The following is a 9,980-nucleotide window of genomic DNA, read 5'->3' as shown; positions in this document are numbered from 1 at the left end:
CTTGTTTGTTTGTTTTGGAATTTCGCATAAAGCTACTCGAGGGCTATCTGTGCTAGCCGTCCCTAATTTAGCAGTGTAAGACTAGAGGGAAGGCAGCTAGTCATCACCACCCACCGCCAACTCTTGGGCTACTCTTTTACCAACGAAAAGTGGGATTGACTGTCACATTATAACGCCCCCACGGCTGGGAGGGCGAGCATGTTTGGCGCGATTCGGGCGCGAACCCGCGACCCTCAGATTACGAAGCGCATGTCTTAACGCGTTAGGCCATGCCAGGCGTAAAACTTTACTACACTTTCACTTTTGTAAAAATTCAGTACAAGTAAAAAACAATACAAGATGAAACTGGTTTTTATCGCTTTCTTATCCTACCAAACATCAAGAGCACTGGAGGAACAGGCTGAGCTCCAATATTACTTTTCTCTTCTGTCTGTTCTTATTTTATTGTTCTAATCTTTCTACTGACAGTTAACATCACGTAGAGCAAAATGAGTCAAGGCTGCAACATGATGTAAATATCACGTGGTTAGTAAAGTATTATATGTGATGTGTAGGAGAGTTAAAGACTAAGGTACAGAAAAAATAAGATACATCTGGTATTAAGCTGGTTAAAGGTTGTAGTGTAAGGATAATTATTTCAGACGCTAGTAGAATCCGTGCTAATAAATACACGGGTGATAGATTTGTTCAGGGTTTATAACACGTGAAAACCCTCCTTGGCAGATGCACAAAACAACAGTCTGGAGTTTTTATGTGATAGTTCCCTTGTATTCTTACAAGTTTCAAAGCAATGTGCCTAACTTCCCACAAGTAGTTCTGACACCTCACTGGTTAATTTCTGTAACTCATCAGACTTCCCCAAAACAAAAACTTTTAAGTAACTAGTTATTGTGAGAGTGAGTAAGTTAGTTGTCTTCTTACTTATAGCACTACTCAAATGTATAGTAATGTATTTCACGTCAAAGTTCTGATTTGAGATGCTATCATAAAATATTTATAAGCCTTTTCTGTACTACCGTGTTTCTCCGATAATAAGACCTAACCATAAAATAAGCCCTAGTTAAGAGTGGCAGGAAGAGGAAAGAAATAAAAAAAATTAATTTATTAATTAGTTTAATAGTTACTTAATTACTTTGTTCAAGTATTGATCAAATTGAGTTTCTGAATGTTTTTCGTAATTTCTATTTATTTAGAGGTCTTATAATCTTTACTTTGTAACTTCATTTTTTAATGTATCAAATAAGACATCCTCCGAAAATAAGCCCTAGTGTCATATTTTGGAGTGACAATTAATATAAGCCCTGTCTTATTTTCGGAGAAACACGGTACTAAGTAGACGTCATTCAAACTCATAATTAGCGTGTTTCTATCGGCGTTTTTACGAAGGTGCTTTTTAACTCTTTAAACTCGTTAACTTTAATACTAACTAACTAGCAGATTATGATACGCTTGACCTAAGTTTGCAATATAGGTATCCTTTATCGCACTATTTCTTGATGTGCGCGACCCAGAGAGCGAACTTCTCTTCCATTTCTTTCTTAACGCCAAAGCAATTGTATAACACTATTTTAAAATACCAACTGTTTCATTTAGAGGGCCTCGTGTCTTGCTTTTATAATTTTATTTTTTTGTTGCTAGAGGGCATTAGTAACTCATACGTACACTGAGATAAGCCTACGTTGAAGTCAGTTCACTATGTTGAATTTACAAGTGTATGCAGTATTCTTGCAAAGTTATCATATATTTTTGAACTGTTTATTTTTTAATTTCTTGCAAAGCTACACATGGGTTATTTGCGCCAGCCGTCCCTAATTCAGCAGTGTAAGACTAGAGGGCAGGCAGCTAGTCATCACCACCCACCGTCAACTTCTGGGCTACTCTTTTACCAACGAATAGTGAGATTGACCGTCACTTTATAACGCCCCACGGCTAACAGAGCGAGCATGTTTGACGCGACGGAGATACGAACCCGCGGCCTTCAAATAACGAGTCACACGCCTTAACCCGTCTGGCCATGCCGGGCCCAAGAGAAATATACTACCTAGCTCATATTTAAGAACGTGAATGAACGAATGTTCTGAATGTAAAATGTGGACTCATGACGCCTTCACTCTTGGTCATTAACTCTTATATATATTAGAATTGTAATTTTTGTGATTCCAATTAATGAATTTTAATTTGATTAGGTCTACATTTAACATTTTTATTGTTGATTAAATTGTATTTATTCTCACGTATCTTTTATTCTAAAAAATATCAAATCATTCTTGAAATATGTATGACATTGTATTCCGTGCTATATCAACCATTGTCATTATTACATTCGTATTTTTATAATCCATCTCCTGGTAAATATGATCATTAAAACTAAATATGTTATCGACTGAAGATCGTCCATAATATTTCTTCAATATTACTTTTAATTATTGTATATTTCTTTTCTTAGTTCAAATAATGTAATTGTTATTTTTTTGTAATTTGTGTACAATAAGTAATTTAAAAATATATTCAAAACATATATGCACTTCTTTCTTTTTTCAGATATAATAATGTCTTGCGCTTTAGGCACAAGAAGTTCCAATTGACCAAGTCGTCCGCATAACATAGACAAAACAGCCATCTGGTGATAGTAAGCAGAAAAAGTATACTTAAGTTGCAGTTGAAATCCAGAAACTGAGCTAATCTATGCTGAAATATTTAAAAAGTAGCAGTTGTGATACAGGACGACAAGACGAAAAACAAAAGATATTAGTTATTTTCAGGTAGTAGAGCAAAACTTAGTTCTCATCCTCGTTGGAAACAGTAATACATGTATGCGTAAGCCATTCAAATAAGTTCGGATAGCCAGCATATTTCTGGAAGAAATCCTGCACTTTCGCCGACTAGTCTGAACAACGATATGATTGCCCTTTTTTAAGTTGAAATGGGACCTTTTAAATGTGATATTGTGTATTTCTCTACTAGAAAATCTTGTAGACACTTGAGTTTGGAATATTTTAGACGCAAATTGCCAAATGGTGAATTTAATCATCAGTGATGATTGATGTATTCCAATTCAAGTGATACTGTGTGCTATTTTGCTTGCAAACTTTTCAATTTACCCTCAGATACCAGCAGTGGATTGGCAAAAGGAGGCATTCGTGATTGATAAAATATCAGTGCAAAATTGTCTGAACACACACAAGAGAAAGACCACAATGATGCTATGATGAATTGGATTGAGTTGTACAACATATATATGCAAAAACGGCTCGTTTGGGTTGAGAAAATATTTTACATAGAAAAGCGAACAACGTTTCGACCTTCTTCGGTCATCGTCAGTTTCAAAAAGAAAGAGGTAACTGACCGGAAGCTGACCACATGTTTGAAAGGGGTTGTGCAACTGAGTGTCGGAACGTAGAGGGCGGTGTTAGATGTTTGAATATATAATTTTATTTATTTTATTATATTAATATAGGTATAAAGGCGTTCCTTTATATTGGTTTATTTTGGGTTTAAGTTGTTGTATGAGTAAGGCTTCTTTAATTTTGCGTTTGTTTATGTTTGTTTCTTTATTTAGTATTTGAGTGTTTACTATGGTTATGTTGTGTTTATTTGACTTGCAGTGTCCGAAAACGTGTGAAGGTGACTTTTTATGTTCTTTGAATCTGGTTTCCATTTTTCTACTTGTTTCTCCAATATAGAAGTCGTGGCAGTTATCACATTGTATTTTATAAATAATGTTGGTGTGGTGTTTGTCAGTGTAGTTTTTACATAGTATAGATCTCAGTTTTGTGCCTGGTTTTTGAATAAATTTGGTAGTGACTGGAATGTCATATTTTGTTACTAGTTTTTGCCAAATGTTGGTTATTTGTCTGCTGATGTCGGGAATATATGGTATACAGCAGTATATGGTTTCGTGATTTTTTTATTCGTGAGATATATTTACTTTTGTTGGTTGATTTTGCTTTCTGTCTAGGTGTGTGCGTATAATGTTTTCTACGGTTTGTGGAGGAAACTTATTGATGTTGATGAAGTATTGTTTTATTTTGTCTAATTCATCGTTAATTTTATCTGGTGAGCATAGTTTTATGGTTGTGTTGATTTGGTTTCTTAGTATGTTGAGTTTTTGTTTTGTTTCATGTGCTGAGTCCCAAGGAATGTATAGTCCAGTATGGGTGATTTTTCGGTGGATTTCTGCTTTGAATTGTGTGTCGGTTCTTGTAATTTTGAGGTTAAGAAATGATATTTGATTGCTTTCTTCCTGTTCACATGTGAAGTTAATGTTGGAATGTATAGAGTTAATGTGATTGAAAAATTAAGTATGTGTTCTGTAGATTTGAATCCCGCAACCGTGTCATCTACATATCTGTACCAGTATAGTGGTGGATGTAATGCTGTGTTAATTGCTTGTGTTTCAACTTGTGTCATAAAAATATTGACTAGAACTGGTGATACTGGGTTGCCCATGCTTAGGCCATTTGTTTGTATATAGTTTTGGTTGTTGAACATGAAGTTTGTCTTTATCGTGGTGAATTCTATGAGGGTTGCTAATTGGTTACAGGGAATGTCTGTAGTTGGGTTAGGGTCTTGGATATCGAGTTCTAAGGCTATCTTGCAGGCTTCAGTGGTTGTAACTTCTGTAAAGAGGGATATAACATCGAAACTGGCCATTAAGACTTTATGATTAAGTTGATTTAGATTAGACTTGAAATTAAAATAAAAGAGTCTTTGATGAATGAGCTGGCTGATGTTACATATTTGGAGAATGTCCATGCTATGTATTTACCAAGATTGTAATTAAACGATTCATATGTGGACATTATTGGTCGTAATGGACAATCTGGTTTATGAGGTTTAGGGATGACGTATATTTGTGGTGTGCGTGAGTCGGTTTTACGTAGGTAGGAATAAAGTGTTTGTGAAATTGTGTTGGCTTTTTTCATTTGTAGTAGTAATTTGTTCAGTTGTGTCTCGTGTGTCTTTGTTGGATTTGTGTGTATTGGTTTAAATTTGTTCATGCCTGATAGGATGTTCTTCATTTTTTGGATGTATTCATTCGTGTTCATTATGACTATAGCGCTACCTTTATATACTTTTATAATTTTTATGTTTTTGTCTTGTTTTAGGTTTTTAATGGAATTAATGTCTCTTTTTGTAAGGTTGTTTTTTAGTTTTCTGTTTTGTGAAATTACGTTGATGGTTTTGAGAGAAAATTCTTTGAAAAAATCGTTTAAGATGTTGTTTTTAGGTGTTTCTGGAAAATATAAATTTGTAATTTTACCTGGGAAGTTTGGTTGTTGGATGTCAATAAAATTATCTAAGTTGTCTTCTTTCTGTTGGTTGTTTTTGGTTGTTTTCTTGTTTTTGTTTTCTGTAGAAAGTATCACAAGTCTCCTGGCTAGATCTTTTAAACATGTTTTGATTTCTATGGTTGGAATGTACCTAGGTGCTATTGTGAAGTTGAGTCCTTTGTTAAGTAGATGTATCTCGTCTGAGTTTAATTGTCGGTCGGATCTGTTAATTATGCGGTTAGTCAACGGTTTGTCATGTTGATGTCTTTTCTGTGGTTTGCATCTTAGTTTATCCAGTTTTTTGTTGTGGCAGATCTTTTTGTCTCTGTCGAATAGTTTAATTACAATCTTGGCAAATACATAGCATGGGCATTCTCCAATTATGTAACATCAGCCAGCTCATTCATCAAAGACTCTTTTAATTTCAAGTCTAATCTAAATTAACTTAATCATAAAGCCTCAATGGCCAGTTTCGATGTTATATCCCTCTTTACCGAAGTTCCAACCACTGAAGCCTGCAAGATAGCCTTAGAACTCTATATCCGAGACCCTAACCCAACTACAGACATTCCCAGTAACCAATTAGCAACTCTCATAGAATTCACCACGATAGAGACAAACATCATGTTCAACAACCAAAACTATATACAAACAAATGGCCTAAGCATGGGCAACCCAGTATCACCAGTTCTAGTCAATATTTTTATGACACAAGTTGAAACACAAGCAATTAACACAGCATTACATCCACCATTATACTGGTACAGATATGTAGATGACACGGTTGCGGGATTCAAATCTAGAGAACACATACTTAATTTTTCAATCACATTAACTGTATACATCCCAACATTAACTTCACATGTGAACAGGAAGAAAGCAATCAAATATCATTTCTTAACCTCAAAATTACAAGAACCGACACACAATTCAAAACAGAAATGCACCGAAAAATCACCCATACTGGACTATACATTCCTTGGGACTCAGCACATGAAACAAAACAAAAACTCAACATACTATGAAACCAAATCAACACAACCATAAAACTATGCTCACCAGATAAAATTAACGATGAATTAGACAAAATAAAACAATACTTCATCAACATCAATAAGTCTCCTCCACAAACCGTAGAAAACATTATACGCACACACCTAGACAGAAAGCAAAATCAACCAACAAAAGTAAATATATCTCACGAATCAAAAAATCACGAAACCATATACTGCTGTATACCATATATTCCCGACATCAGCAGACAAATAACCAACATTTGGCAAAAACTAGTAACAAAATATGACATTCCAGTCACTACCAAATTTATTCAAAAACCAGGCACAAAACTGAGATCTATACTATGTAAAAACTACACTGACAAACACCACACCAACATTATTTATAAAATACAATGTGATAACTGCCACGACTTCTATATTGGAGAAACAAGTAGAAAAATGGAAACCAGATTCAAAGAACATAAAAAGTCACCTTCACACGTTTTCGGACACTGCAAGTCAAATAAACACAACATAACCATAGAAAACACTCAAATACTAAATAAAGAAACAAACATAAACAAATGCAAAATTAAAGAAGCCTTACTCATACAACAACTTAAACCCAAAATAAACCAATATAAAGGAACGCCTTTATACCTATATTAATATAATAAAATAAATAAAATTATATATTCAAACATCTAACACCGCCCTCTACGTTCCTACACTCAATTGCACAACCCCTTTCAAACATGTGGTCAGCTTCCGGTCAGTTACCTCTTTCTTTGTGAACCTGACGATGACCGAAGAAGGTCGAAACGTTGTTCGCTTTTCTATGTAAAATATTTTCTCAACCCAAACGAGCCGTTTTTGCATATATATTTCTCTACAAGTGGGTTTTCTCGACATCATCTGAGTTGTACAACAGATTAAAAAAAGGGAAAAGACAGTTAATAAATTGATGGTAAACTTATTAAAAAAGAGAAACGTCATTGACAAATGGTGATTAGATGCATATTACCATCATTAATTTCTTTGCACAACATAACACGGCATTTTGCAGAAACAGTGATAAACTGTTCACATCTAATAATGGATATTTCCTGGATTTAGTGCACTTCTTTGCCAAGTTTGACCCCATTAGAGAAAAAGTATTCAACGTGCACAAAAGGTTACGGTGGCAGACCATTATCTTGATCCATTCATTCAGAATGAACTGAAAGTACTGCTGAGTGATCATGTTCACACACAAAAAAATAATTAGTCGTGTAAAATCAGCAAAATATTACTTAGTTTTACTTAACTGCAAATCAGATGTTTCTCACCAAGAATAGATGAGTATTATAACGTACAGTTGTCATGCAGTGTCTTCGAACATTTTACTACCTTCATCCTATGGATAACACCGCTGGAGAGGCCTTAACCAATTATCTAATTGGCTTTCTAAAAACATCCAGCTATCATAAGTTGTTATGCGAGGTTAAAGGTACAACAATGGCTCTAACATGAGAGGGAAATATATGGGTGTCCAAAAACATAATCTTGTTTTAAGAAACGTGCTTTCTATGTTTCATGTGGATACCGCTCATGTAATTTACTATCAAGTGATATGGCAAGATGCTCTGTAAGAGCAACGTCTTTTTTGTTTGACGCAGACTGTATGTTATATTTCAGGTCTGTGGGATGATGATCAATTTTAAGACTATATGTAAAAGGTCTGACTATGAAGCCTTTCAGTGAATGAAGGTGGGAAGTGAATACTGATGCAGTGCAAGCCATTCGCTGTCGACTTACAGAAATCTATGATGCACTTCAGAAGTTAGAAAAATTCATAGCAAATTACGATGCAGTGAAGCTGAGTCTTTGTCATAAGAGATGCAAAAATACAATTTTGTTGTATTCTGTTATGACATTTTATATTGGATTAATATTCTGAGCAAAGAACTGCAACAAGAAACTGTTGATGCTACCCAAGCTATTGGTTTAATGCAATGCACTGAATTATACATAGAAGAGTATAGAAAAAAATGGATTCGGTGATCTTCTTAATACATCTTGTATGCTATTATATAATAATGGCATAAAACCTGTATTCAAACAGAAAATAATTCATTAAAAACAGAGCTAGTATCTTATGAAAAAAGTGATTGGCCAATCAATAATAGAAAAAATGAATTTGAAGTTGAATGTTTTAGTTGTGTTTAGGATACTACACTGATACAACTCAAAGAGAAATTCCAACAACTCAAAAACAATTACGAGATTTTGAGATTTTTATTCAAAGTTGGTGTTGTGGACAAAGATGAACTGAAGATAAGTGCAATTCCGAAATGTTTTGACTGACAGAAATAGAGATAGCAAGGATACAGATGGAGAAATATTGTGTAAAGAATTACTAAGTTTGAAGGTGACTAGGCCTAAAAAAAGTTTGCAGATCATCATCGCCCTCTGAAGTTTTCAAGTTTATTACTGAACTTGAATATCTGAACATTCATCCTAACACTGTCACTGTCTTTTGATTTCTTTAAACAATACTTCTGTCAGTGGCATCTACAGAACGCAAATTTCCAAGCTCAAACTAATAAAATCTTATATACAAAGTACAATGAGTAAAGAATGTTTGGTATATTTAATTATCGTTTCAACAGAAAACAATTTAGTTGAAAAATGTGATTTTAATGCACTTTTGAATGATTTTGCAGCAACAAAGTCATAAAGAATTTTACTCATATAACTTGTTTTCTTTTGTCCATTAACCTTTTCTTTGACTTCCTTCAATTTGTCGTTGTATGTTCTTTCTACAGATTGTTATCAAAGAGTTTATGTTTATTTGTTAGTAAAGATGTTCAGTTATGTTCCTTTGTTACCAAAAAGTTTGTTTATTATTATGTTTATGTGCTATAAATTAGTCAATTTATCATTTTTAACTTAAAAAATATTATCAACCACTTAGACTCAACCACTTATTTGAGTAGAGCTTCGAAAGATGAAAATAAGAAAAGGAAAAAAAAAATTAGCATTTAATAGAGAAAATGTGAACACTATGAAATTAGCCTAAATACTAGCTGGTCCAAAGTTTAAGACCATACTGAAATGAAGTGCTAATCGGTAAACACATAACGATATTTAATCATTTGTGTTCAAGCGTTAGCATTGTTAACATCTCCCACTGACATATCTTTTGTTACATTGGGTAAAAACATGGCAAAGGCTAAAAAGTTGATTGAGTTTGAACGTAGCAGAGGTCCGGCATGGTCAAGCGTGTTAAGGCGTGCAACTCGTAATCTGAGGGTCGCGGGTTCGCATCCCCGTCGCGCCAAGCATGCTCGCCCTCCCAGCCTTGGGGGCGTTATTATGTTACGATCAATCCCACTATTCGTTGGTAAAAGAGTAGCCCAAGAGTTGGTGGTGGGTGGTGATGACCAGCTGCCTTCCCTCTAGTCTTACACTAGATATCTAGCACAGATAGCCCTCGAGTAGCTTTGTGCGAAATTCAAAAACAACAACAACAACAAACAACAACGTGGCAGAATTGTCGAGCTGCAAAAGCAAGGTCTCTCTCAACGTGCCATCGCTGGTGAGATTGGGCGTAGCAAAACTGCTGTTACAAATTTCTTAAAAACCCTGAGGAATATGGAACGAGAATTTAAAGTGGTCGACCCAAGAAAATTTAGTCGGCGTTGAGCAGGAGGATTCGACGGGTTGT

The sequence above is a fragment of the Tachypleus tridentatus genome, chromosome 10, assembly GCF_004210375.1.
Source record: "Tachypleus tridentatus isolate NWPU-2018 chromosome 10, ASM421037v1, whole genome shotgun sequence".
NCBI classification, from domain to species: Eukaryota; Metazoa; Arthropoda; class Merostomata; order Xiphosura; family Limulidae; genus Tachypleus; species Tachypleus tridentatus.
This window is presented reverse-complemented; position numbering follows the sequence as displayed.